Source organism: Perognathus longimembris, chromosome 1 (assembly GCF_023159225.1).
Source record: "Perognathus longimembris pacificus isolate PPM17 chromosome 1, ASM2315922v1, whole genome shotgun sequence".
NCBI classification, from domain to species: Eukaryota; Metazoa; Chordata; class Mammalia; order Rodentia; family Heteromyidae; genus Perognathus; species Perognathus longimembris.
Genome location: NC_063161.1, coordinates 47,215,871 through 47,227,744, shown reverse-complemented (window position 1 = coordinate 47,227,744; position 11,874 = coordinate 47,215,871). Strand labels below are relative to the sequence as shown.

General features: G+C 40.8%; 1 pseudogene; it reads right to left on the bottom strand.

Annotated features, from left to right (window-relative positions):
• Positions 1-282: 282 nt before the first annotated feature.
• Positions 283-6,704, bottom strand: LOC125348465 (annotated as a pseudogene).
• Between the last annotated feature and the right edge of the window lie 5,170 nt (positions 6,705-11,874).

Here is an 11,874-nt window from a genome sequence, read left to right as displayed (position 1 = left end):
TCAAACAGCCAGTCCTAGACCAGCTTTGAAAAGACCAGTGCAAAAGATTCTTCTCCTTTTTGCCTATATCTGTAGGGCTTTTAAACCTATGAGAAGAAAAATGTCTTGGGATATAATTTGAGCCACAAATGAAAACGACTCTCCTTTGTAAAAGCAAACACAGTGGGATGCACTGCAGCTTGCGGACACCATGGGGTTCTCAACAGAGCCAAAGTATGTTTATAATATGAAAATAAATGCTTACTTAATGACCCTTCCTTCTACAATTTCAACTGTGATTCCTAAAAAATTGTCTTTTCTATCTACCTCGCTCTTACTATGCAGGGCAGATGACTGCCTGTGAGACCAGCCTAAGGCACGTGTCTGGAAAGCCAGAGCACCCGCAGCCCCACAGGGGTCCCCAGTCACACAGCCGGGTCGCTGGTGGTGGTCTTCTCCTGTAAGCGGTCTTTGAAGTGGGTGAGCTGGTGTCTCTTCCAGTGTGGGGCCTGCCTGAACCTTTGGCCACAAACTGAGCATTCAAAAGGCTTCCCCCCCGCGTGAATGAGATAGTGTCTCTCAAGCTTAGATAGAGACCGGAAACTTTTACAGCACATGCTGCACGGGTAAAGGAGACCATAATTTTTCTCCGGGTACCCTGGGTAGCCGCTGAAATGACTCTGCTTGGACCCCAAGATTGCAATGGGGAGGAAAGGCCGTTCATTTCTGCCCTAGGCACCCAGTGTTGGGGACTCTGTTTTGGCCTTGGTTGGGGAAGGGCAACAGGAGCTCCTGAGATGCTGCCCTTCTCCCAGCCCTGGGACAGTGTTAGGGCTAGCCACTCCCACCTTCCGGCCTCAACTGGAAGAGAAGACCCCGCCCCTGGGGGAGACAGACACATGCGTGCCACAATGATGGGATTGTCCAGCCCACAAAAGAAGTTTCATGACATCACCTGATGGACACGGTCCTTTAGCCTATGAGTGGCCCTTTGGCCAGCCCCCCTCCTTTCCCTCCATTACAGCTATATAAACCTCCTTCCCAATTAAATCCTTTGAGACCCATTCAAACATCCAACAGTCTCCCCGATATCTTTGTCCTATGGCTCCTGACACATTATGGGGGGCTGAGGAAGGGATTTCGGCATCCCACTTCAGCCTAGAGCAGTCCGGTAAGGACATGCCTTACTCCTTCTGCCAGTATGAGGGGTAGGGCAGAGTTTCTTTCATAATTTGAGGTTCAGGCATTTCCCTGGAATATAGGGGGGGAGGGATTCTCAGAGGCCCCGACAACCCAGAATGAAATTCTCAATTTCTGGCTTCACTCCTATCTCTGATAATTGATTCGACTGTGAAACCTCATATGTCTGAAAACCGAAAGCCTGATGTTGGGAAACATTATAGCTATCACCACTGTTCACATTTTCAAAGTCTAGCAGGTAAAATGATCTTCTATAGAGATTCTTTTCAATATGAGTCTCTTGGTGTCTTTTTTTTTTTTTTCTCAAATTTTTATTATCAAACTGACGTACAGAGAGGTTACAGTGTCATACGTTGGGCACTGTCTTGGTGTCTTTTTAAGTGAGCTGACTGTCTGAAAGATTTCCCACAACTATTACAGCAAAAGGCCTCTGTCCGGTATGGATTAAATAGTGTCTCTGTAGCTTAGAGAGAGAAGGGAACGCTTTCTCACATTTATCACCAGGATATATCTTATGTCTAGTAAGTATGTTCTCACTTGGAACTGGGAAACCACAGTGATGAAACACTTGACAGTTACTGAAGAACTCCTCTCCTGATGAACCATAAACTGACAAGTCTTTATTAGTCACAGAGCTACCCATAGTTAATCGGCTCTCTGATGATGTAAGGATATCTTCCAAACATTCCCCCCATTTTGGTTCTGGAACTGCTTTTGCCAAGAAAACAGCAAAGTCGGTGCTTTCTTCTTGTTATTGCCAATTCTCCTATACAGCCCCTGCCTGCCAGGAGAACCCAGAATTCTCTTAGTTTGTTCAGAATTCTGCTGACTAGACTTATGACAAGTTTTCAAGAAACTACTTTTAAATGCTTTTCTCTCTGATGGACTGTTACCTCTTTTTTTTTTTTTTTTTTTACCCCCAGCACATTTAAGCTTAGCCAAGATTTTTTTACAATGGTTTTATAGTTGTAGGTTTTTTTTGAGCCTACATGGTGTTTTGCCCCTTCTGGCAGGAAAATACTGGTGTCCTCTGAGAATCTGATTCAAAGCATTCTTCACACCCAGAACACTGAAAAGGGACGATATAAATAGAGTGGACCTCAGGTGAGTTATTCCCCTTGGACTCACCCATACTGCCATTCTCAAAACATTCCTGCTTGACATTTAATGTGTGGGGCAGGAAGTATGCCTCTGAACTCCTCAACTTTGATGCAAGAGCCTGAAACGTCTTGCTCTTAGTATGGATTTGTTATGCTTCAGAAGTTTGCTTTGAACCTTAAATCCTTTTTGACAAAAACAACATTGGAAAGGTTTTTCTGAATGTGTGAGCTGGTGGATTTTTAAATGCCCTGACTGCCATAAAGACTTACTGCACAGGAGACACTTAACAGGCTTCTGCCCAGTGTGAATAAGTGAATGCCTATTGAGTTTTGACTGTGACAGAAATATCTTGCTACAGATGGCACACGCATGAATGCTCTTCCTTCCATTTCCTGGTGCTGTACTGGGGATCTGATCTGCAGCTTGGGGCTAAGGCCCATCTCTCCTCCGGGGACAAAGTCCCATAGCTGCCACTTGCTGGCTTTTCCTGCTTGGCCTCCAACAGTCTTTGGGCCTGCTTGACATCGTTCTGATAGGTCTCATTGTGACGCTGTTGGTGCTTCATAAATGCCTTCAGATGTTTACTATGGCGTTGGCAAATGCTAATTTTGATGGTGTTTCAAAGTGCTTGAAGCAAACATTGCAAATATATGGCTTGCTTCTAGGGAGTTTGCTGGCTGCTACACACTGCTGAATCTTTAGCACTTTTACACTGTTGTGCCAAGTCGCGAAACCACCACAAGAAGACCACGGAGACTCAGACATTCCGAAATGCAAAAGCAAGGCAAGGCTTTATTCAAGCGAGCTGCAACTCGGGCCTTGTCCTACCCACCGACACAGTGGAGGTTAGGAGGGAGCCCCAAGCTGTGATTACACAGGGCTTATAAAGGCAAAGAGCAAGGTTACGACAATCAGGTGTTCAAGCAAGCAAGATTAGGATACAGGTACAAATCTGATTGGCTCAGGGTTCGAGGCACCCCAGGGGTGGTCAGAGTTAAGCATTCCCAGCGGTTAGAGTTCTAGACTGACTGGGCCCTAATGGGCTTATCCTGGGTCTGCTCACAGGGCCTGCTTATCTCAGGTTCACGTGGTAAAGTGGGGTGAACATGGTAAAGTGGGGTGAACGTGGTAAAGTGGGGTTCACGTGGTAAAGTGGGGCCTGACTTCAAAGTCTGGCATTTCAAGACTATTTTCAGCCATCATATTCTTCAGGAATATGCTTGCACGAGCTTCATAGTGTTCTTAACACCATACATATACATGGCTGCACACAGCTTTAAATTTCTTTTCAACAGATTTTGTGTTCTCCCACTGGTGTTCTTTGGTGTTTTTTTTTTTTTGTTCTTCTGGTCTGCGGCCCAGGGGGCCTCGCAGTGGCCAGACCCCGAAGCCCCAGGCAGCGAGCATGTCCTCAGGGCCCACGGCGTCCGGCGGAGCGCCTTAACTTTTCATCTTTAAATATAATGCTGGTGGTAGATTTGTCCTATACAGACTTTATTATATTAATGAAAGTTTATTATATTCAGGATGATTGCTATAAGATTTTCTAAGAAGCATTAACTAATTAAGTCTTATAGTAATCCCTCCATTAGACTAAAGTTAGAACTCACGGGTCTCAGGCTTGCTTGGCTTGAATGCTCAAGCTGGAGCTCTCCTATTTGAATCATACCTCTGTTCTTTTTCCTTATTACTTAACAAACAAATCATGGGCTTTTCTTCCCATGCTAGCAATCATCCAGGTCTTAGCCTCCTATGGAGTTCTGACTATGTAAACTAGCCACTGGCTACTGTGTGTGTGTGTGTGCGTGTGTGTGTGTGTGTGTGTGTGTCCGAATTTTGGAGTCTTTATTAAAAGGCCAACAATTGCATGATAGACTCCTGTCTCAAAGACTAGCAGCCAGTGAATACACATAACACAATTAGGAAATAGGCCAGAGAGGAAAGAAAGAACAAAAAACAAATTCAGCTCCAATGGAGGGCTGAAATGGGATGCTCTGGTGACTGGAGAAGAGCCAGGAGACATGAGAACATGGGGGCAAGTGGAATGGTAATAGCACCTGAGCTGGTCCACGCCTGAATAGGGTTGGGTCAGGGGGACAAGGTCACAGGGAACTCCCAGTCTGAGTCAATGGGCTGCCCCTGCCTCCTGGGATTAAATCACACCCATCACCTGGGGGCAGGGGCTGGGATTCCAGGGATTCACCTTCCCTCACCATGAAGACAAGATGCCCAAACCTACCATCCACCATGTGGCTACCATATCTTATTTGTATCGTTCTTTTGCCTTCTCTCCTTTTTTGTAATGATCATTTTTCCATTCTCAATCTCAAGTCAGTCAAATTCCTTGTGGAAAATTTCAGCTTAAGGTCTGTTGAGCAGAAAAAATAACCAAACATGACAGATTGGCAGATATGCACTCGGGATGAAGGATGTGTGTCCAAGCTTGAGGAGGAGAAACTTTTCTTCCTGAGGAAATGTCAACATTTCTACTTTAGCTTATCCTCATAATTCCTATGGTCTGCGACACAAAACATTTACTATTTGTTGTTTGATTATTTATCCTTTGGTGTTGGAGATTGAAACCAAAGCATTGGTTCTTGTCCACAGCCCCCACCAAAAAAAAAAAAAAAAACCCAACACATTTTAAAAATGAAAAGTTTTGGATCAGCTCTAGTAGCTTGGGAGTAGAGTCTATGGGATTCTTTAGGTATAGGATCATGTCATCTGCAAAGAGAAAAAGTTAAATTTCATCTTCTCCTATTTGGATCCCCTTTATATTTTCTTCTTGCCTAATTGCTCTGGCTAGGAATTCTAGTAGTATGTTGAAGAGAAGGGGAGAGAGCAGACAACCCTGTCTTGCTCCTGATTTTAAAGGGAATGGCTTTAGCTTTTCACGGTTTAGAATTATGCTTGCTGTTGGTTTGTCATAAACTGCTTTTATTATATTCAGGAGTGTTCCCTGGAATCCCAATTTTTCCAAGGCTTTTATCATAAATGGATGTGGATTTTATCGAACGCCTTTTCTGCATCCAGATATATAACCATGTGGTTCTTTACCTTGCTCCAGTTGATGTGGTGGATTACATTAACTGACTTGCGTATATTGAACCAACTTTGCATCCCTGGGATGATTCCAGTTTGATCCAGTTTGATTCCAGTTTGATGGTGTATGATTTTTTTGATGACCTCTTGAAGTCGATTGGCCAAAATTGTGTTGAGAATTTTTGCATCAATGTTCATCAGGAAAATCGGTCTATAGTTCTTTTTCTGTGATGAGTCCCTGCCTGGTTTTGGGATGAGGGTTATACTGGATTCATAGAATGTGTTTGGTAGTGAACTTTCTCTTTCAATTTCACTGAAGACTTTGAGAAATATTTGTGTGAGTTCTCTTTTGAAGGCCTTGTAGAATTCTTCTGTGATTCCATCTGGACCTGGCCTTTTCTTGGATAGGAGATCACTTATTGCCGTTTCTATTTCAATGCTGGATATGGGTCTCTTTAGATGGCTTAAATCTTCATGGATGAGTTTGGGGATATCAATTTTTTTCTAGGAAATCATCCATTTTTTCCAACCCAGATGCCCCTCAGTAGACGAATGGATCAGGAAATTGTGGTACATATACACAATGGAATTTTATGCCTCTATCACAAAGAATGACATTGCCCTATTCATAAGGAAATGGAAAGACTTAGAAAAAATTATACTAAGTGAAGTGAGCCAGACTCAAAGACACATGGACTCTATTGTCTCTCTCATAGGGAATTAGCACAAGCTTAGACTAGTCACAGCAGAGGATCACAAGAGCCTAATAGCTATGCCCCTATGAATGCATAAGATAATGCTAAGTGAAATGAACTCCACATTATGGAAACGAGTGATATATCACTGTGGTAATTACTTTCAACATGCCATGTGAAACCATAATTTCTATTGTTGATTATCCTCTTGTATCCCCTTCCTGCATTATCACTGTATCTTATCTGAGTACATTGGAAACTATATATACTGGTATTAGAACTAGGGAAGTGAAAGGGAATATCAAAATTGAGAGACACAGGATAAAAAGACAAACGACTACAAAAGCAATACTTGCAAAACTGTTTGCTGTAAACCAACTGAACAACTCATGGGGAGAGAGGGAAACAGGGAGGGGGGAAGGGGAATGAGGGAGGAGGTAATAAATAGTACAAGAAATGTATCCAATCCCAAACGTATGAAACTGTAACCTCTCTGTACATCACTTTGACAGAAAATAAAAGAAAAAAAAATAAAAAAAATAAAAATAGAAATAAAAAAAAGAGGATTTTGCCATGAGAAATGTTTCCTTGAGCATTCAGGGAATTAAGACTGAAATTAAAACTGAAATTACATCAGAGTACTTGAAGTCCTAACCATTCATCCAGTTCTTCTAGAAATTTCTTCATTTCTGATCAGTGGTTCATATTTTGTTCAACAAAATGTACTTACTCAGTGTAAGTACATTTTTTCTTTAGAAGGAGGCAACATTGTTTTGTGTTGCACTACAAAACAAACTAATTCAGTTTGTCCTTTTCCCTGTTCTCTGCAAACTTTGATCCTACATAGGCTTCTGTTTGGTTTTTGTTGTAGTTGTTGTTGTTATTAAACACTCCATTTAAAAATTTTGGGTTTCTGGTATTTCCTTGTTTTTGTTAATAAATTTAGATTGCTATCCTGGAGCTTACTAGGAAGTCTATCACACCCCATTCATATCCACACTTTCATATTCTTAATAAGCTGTTTGTTAATCTTCTATTGATTATTTTCAAATTTTGATATGCCTTGAAACTTCATTGAAGCTAGTGGCGTTAATTATGATTAGTTCTGATTTTATGAAAAACAAAACAAAACAAAACACAATTAGGCCCCGTTTTCTATTCTTCTACAATATTCTTTTTTTTTTTTTTTTGGCCAGTCCTGGGGCTTGGACTCAGGGCCTGAGCACTGTCCCTGGCTTCTTTTTGCTCAAGGCTAGCACTCTGCCACCTGAGCCACAGCGCCACCTCTGGCCATTTTCTGTATATTTGGTGCTGGGGAATTGAACCCAGGGCCTCATGTATTAGGAGGCAAGCACTCTTGCCACTAGGCCATATCCCCAGCCCTCTTATACAATATTCTTCACAATAATTATTTTCCTGCAGTCTAACCAATACTTTTCCAATGCCTGTGCAGTGTTCTTCAGATGCAGATGGCCTCTGCCTGCTCCTCTGCATGTGGTCCTGCTCAGGTGTCCCAGAACCCACATTCACATGATTTTGTCTAACAGCTTCCCTGTTAACTAGGAGAATGCCTCATCTCTAAACAGCTCATCTTTATTCAAATAAATAGTCATCTGATGGAAACAGGAGGATTTTACTGTTGTCAATGTTTAATTTACTAGGTGAATTTCCTTTGACGTACCCCCTGTGGTCACTCTATATGATTCTGGTACATTGAATATTGTATATATGCTTATCTGAACTGGGGAAGGGAAAGAAAAATGAAGGAGGGTGTAACAAATATGACAGGAAATGTACTCACTAAACTATACCCTCTCTGCACATCACCTTATCAATAAAATTTAATAATAAAAAAAGAAAAAATAGTCATCTGAGTGTCATTAGTGCATATCTGTAATCCTGTACACTCAGGAGAATGAAATTTAAGCACAGTAGTTCAAAGCCATCCCAGGCAGGAAAGTCTAATCTTCAAGTAGTTATATATACACACACACACAAACACACACACACGTATATTCACACACACAAATATACATATATTTGAGCCTCAATGTTGGGAGTAATGGCTTTGTGAATTAGGCTCCATGAATAATTCTCTCAAGTTTGATACTTTTGATTCAGTCTTACTTTTTTGTCCAAATACCTGAGAAATAAGGAGATTACATAAAAAAGAACTTGTATGTAATCAGGAATGTATCACTGCCTGGGTTTGCTTAAGATTTCATATTACATAAAAGATGGGCTTCACATCTGACAGAAAGGAGGCTGGAAAGGAAAGGGGTCCTAGAAGGGAGGAGAAGAATGACAGTCCTGGTTTCCATTACATAAGATGTCTCATTCTTTGAAACAGAGGAACCAAAATAAGATGTAAGTTGAACCTCCATTGTAATAATCACTTTTCACAATTAGGGCCCACTTTTCACACTTAGGGTCCAAGGACTACTCTCCTAATATTTGCACTGCTTCTTCCATTGGTATCTGAAGTCATAAACACACAACATGTTCAGCACCATGTCTCCTCTAGAAATTGCTGGTGTTATAGCAGTAGATTTGGAAACTAGCTTATGTAAGTCAGGTTGGACATGTTTTGAATTGCTGCCTTCTTTCCAATGTATTTGTTAAGGCTATTTCTCCTCTTACAGACTAGATTCAATTTTGGTCTAAACAACCAGAACAAAAGTACTGTATAAAATTCAGTATTTTCAGTGGCTTGTGAAACAGTAGAAAATTACTGTACTAACAACAACAACAACAAAAGAAACCCAGAGAGACTCGAATGTTTTCCTGAAATACTTTTTATTCAAAATAAGTTAACTGATTGAAGATAAAGAGATGCAGAAGGTAAGGTGACTTGTTGGATATGATCAAATTTTGAGTTCTGTTCAGGCCAAAAGGAATGTGGTAAAAACAACAAACAGTTGCATGATCATAAAAAATCATCTTCAATTATACCTTCCCATGAAAGAGCAAAGAAACAGTAGCATGAAGTTTTTATGCAGGAATGAAGAAATAGCTCTCTTTAGAATCTTCATTTAGACTAACAACTTTGAAATATGATTAAATTCAAATGAAATTCAAAGGAATCTAAATTCTAAATTTTAAAATTTTAGAGCATTGCAGGGCTAGATCTCCAGCAGGTGGTAAGCGTGAACGATGCGCACAGGAACACATGCCAGGAGGATAAGCTTGAAGCAGGTCTCCTTTATTGTTGCGAAGATCAGGAATTATATAGCCCCCAGCAACCCCCACCTCCTGAGTCCTCCCCAGCCAATCACATAGCGGGGAGTTGATGTAAGGCACTAGTGGCGGGCACCTATTGGTCCCCTGGGGGAGTGTAGGGAGCATGGACAAATCATGGCCGGCATGCCAGGCAGAAGTGCCTGTGGGCTATGTCTCCAAGAGTAGGAAGTGTTCTTCTACTGCTACTCCAGCTGACTCAGCCAGACCTGACCAGCCCTACCCACAGAGCATAGTAATCACCGGATATTTTTGGATATGCACTTCTGGTTGACCTTGAGTAAACTGGGGGACTACAGAGTTTACCAGGGATATAGTTCCATAGTAATATGTCTTACAGTTTGCTATGACATGATCTAGCTTCTTCCAAAGTAGAAAGAGGGCCAGTGACTCCCCACAGAGTGGGAAATAGAGACGAGTAAAATTTCAATAAGTGGATAGGAAATTGCATATAGGAAAGTAGTATCTCTAAAGCCCCAAACTTCAAACATTTAATGGAATTCTGGATATTTTCATATTGCCCAATTATTCAAGATAATAAAACTATAAGATTCTATTTCCCCATCTTCACAATATTTGTGTTATAGATTACTTATGAGATATAACTTATACCATAAATATAAATTTCATAACATAGTGACCAACATCCATGTGGACTACAGAGTTTTATAATAAAGTTATCTGAAAATTCAAGAGCAAAAGGAAATGAAGCTAGAATATAAAATGCACCCGGACCCTAAAACAATCTCAATGTTTTGCAAAATATCACTGAAATCAGTTATCCTAAGAAGCGTTTAGTACAAACTATTTCCTATTTTGGAATATCCAACATAAACAGAATTTTCACTTACAAAGAGTGTTGCAGTGCCCTCTAAAGGCACCCCAGGAACTGAAACGATGAAAATCAGGACACGGGGGAGGCACAGGTGAATGAACCAATGCACACTTTATTTTAGGAGGGCCTAGACTTATATACTGTTTTAGGAATAGGGTCGAGTAAAGTTCAAACAGAAAGATATACATCATAAGATAAGACTTATCTAAACATGGTTACATCTGCCAATACATTATAGGATTAAACTGGTCAAGGCAATGATACATTTATCTCCTGTTTAGCTGATCTATCTTAGACATAAAACTCCCGACACACAGAAAAACCCCCTCCCCAAGTAACTGTGTAAATAAATCTTCCAAGGACCTCTCTTATCAGGGGAGGAATGGCTCAAGATCAATTAGTTTCTTTCAGCCTTCAAACAGAAAATTCCTTAATGGAGGTGTGCCCCCATTGGCCTATTAGTTTGCTAATAAGGTTTTGGAAAGTTAGTGCTGAGGCTGAGTCCACCATAGGTCAGAGAAGCATTCTCCCACAATTCCCCCTTTTATTTATTTATTTTTTCTCTGCAGCTGCTTCTTGAGTAAGCTTAAGTGTAGTGAGTAAAATATCAGAAAATCTATTCTTAGCAAAATGCTGCATTACTCCTATGATAGAACAGTATCCTAAGGCAAAAATACATAACATAAGTATTAAGGATATAAAGCACTTCCTACACTGTGTCTAATACTTTGCCACCATACCCTTGGCTCTAATCCTTCTAAAGTCTTAGCTAATTCCTGGGCTATCTCATCAATAGAAGAGCCATTTGGTAATTCCTTTTAAAATGCCTCAAAAATCTCCCGGTACAAACTTTGCTCCCTTAAGGAGCCATTCATGATGGTCCCATCTATAAGCATTTGTATATTGTTCCATTCATATTCTGAGGCATTATATTTGTAATGTTACACAGACATGACTTGAATTCCAATAACAGGTTAAAAACAGTCATTGCTGTAATGCCAGGTACTTCTGTCCAAGCCAAAGCATTCCTTCTTTAATGGCTTCTACCTCATCTTGAAGATGTACATTTACTTCCAGTTGATGTTGCCATAATTTATAGGAGTCCTGATGCCAGTGCACCATAAAGTCATGAGTTTGTACAGATTGTCACAAGGTGGCTCCGGATACCGCTGCAGTAGTAGCAATGGCGATCAGTCTGATGAAACCTGCAACAATCAGTCCAAGCGCGTGCCAACTCCTCTTAAACAGCTGCTTAAAAAAGCACATTACTAGTCCTTGTACAGGTCCTTGAGCCCAGGAACGATGCGTGCAAACAGGCACCCAAAGTGAATGGCGCTGTGTCAAAATCATAATCCTATCTTGACTAAACTTAAAGGTTTAGTATAAAAGTATACAGCTTACAATTAGTACAGGCCATGGTATTATTAGCTATATCTATGGGGCCAATCATTAGTACTAGTGGAAAATAAACACAAGCAGAAAGATTATAGGCCTTTACAACTGAAAAATTGTAAGAAGTCTAAGATTCTTTAGTTCCAGCATAAGTTCCATTTGCCATCAATATAGGATCCAGAGAGGTGGCTAATTTCCATAAATGACGCTGGGAAGGAAATAGCATGTTGTCATGGGCAAGGGCAGGCCTGGGGTCACTAAAGCCTGCTCCAAACCATCCTAAAAGCTGTTTAGCAGATATGGTTTTGGAAATATTCATAGACAAATTAGGGTCACAAGAGTTACACCACACACCAAAAGGTCCCCAATCATACCAAATATGTTGGGAAGTAC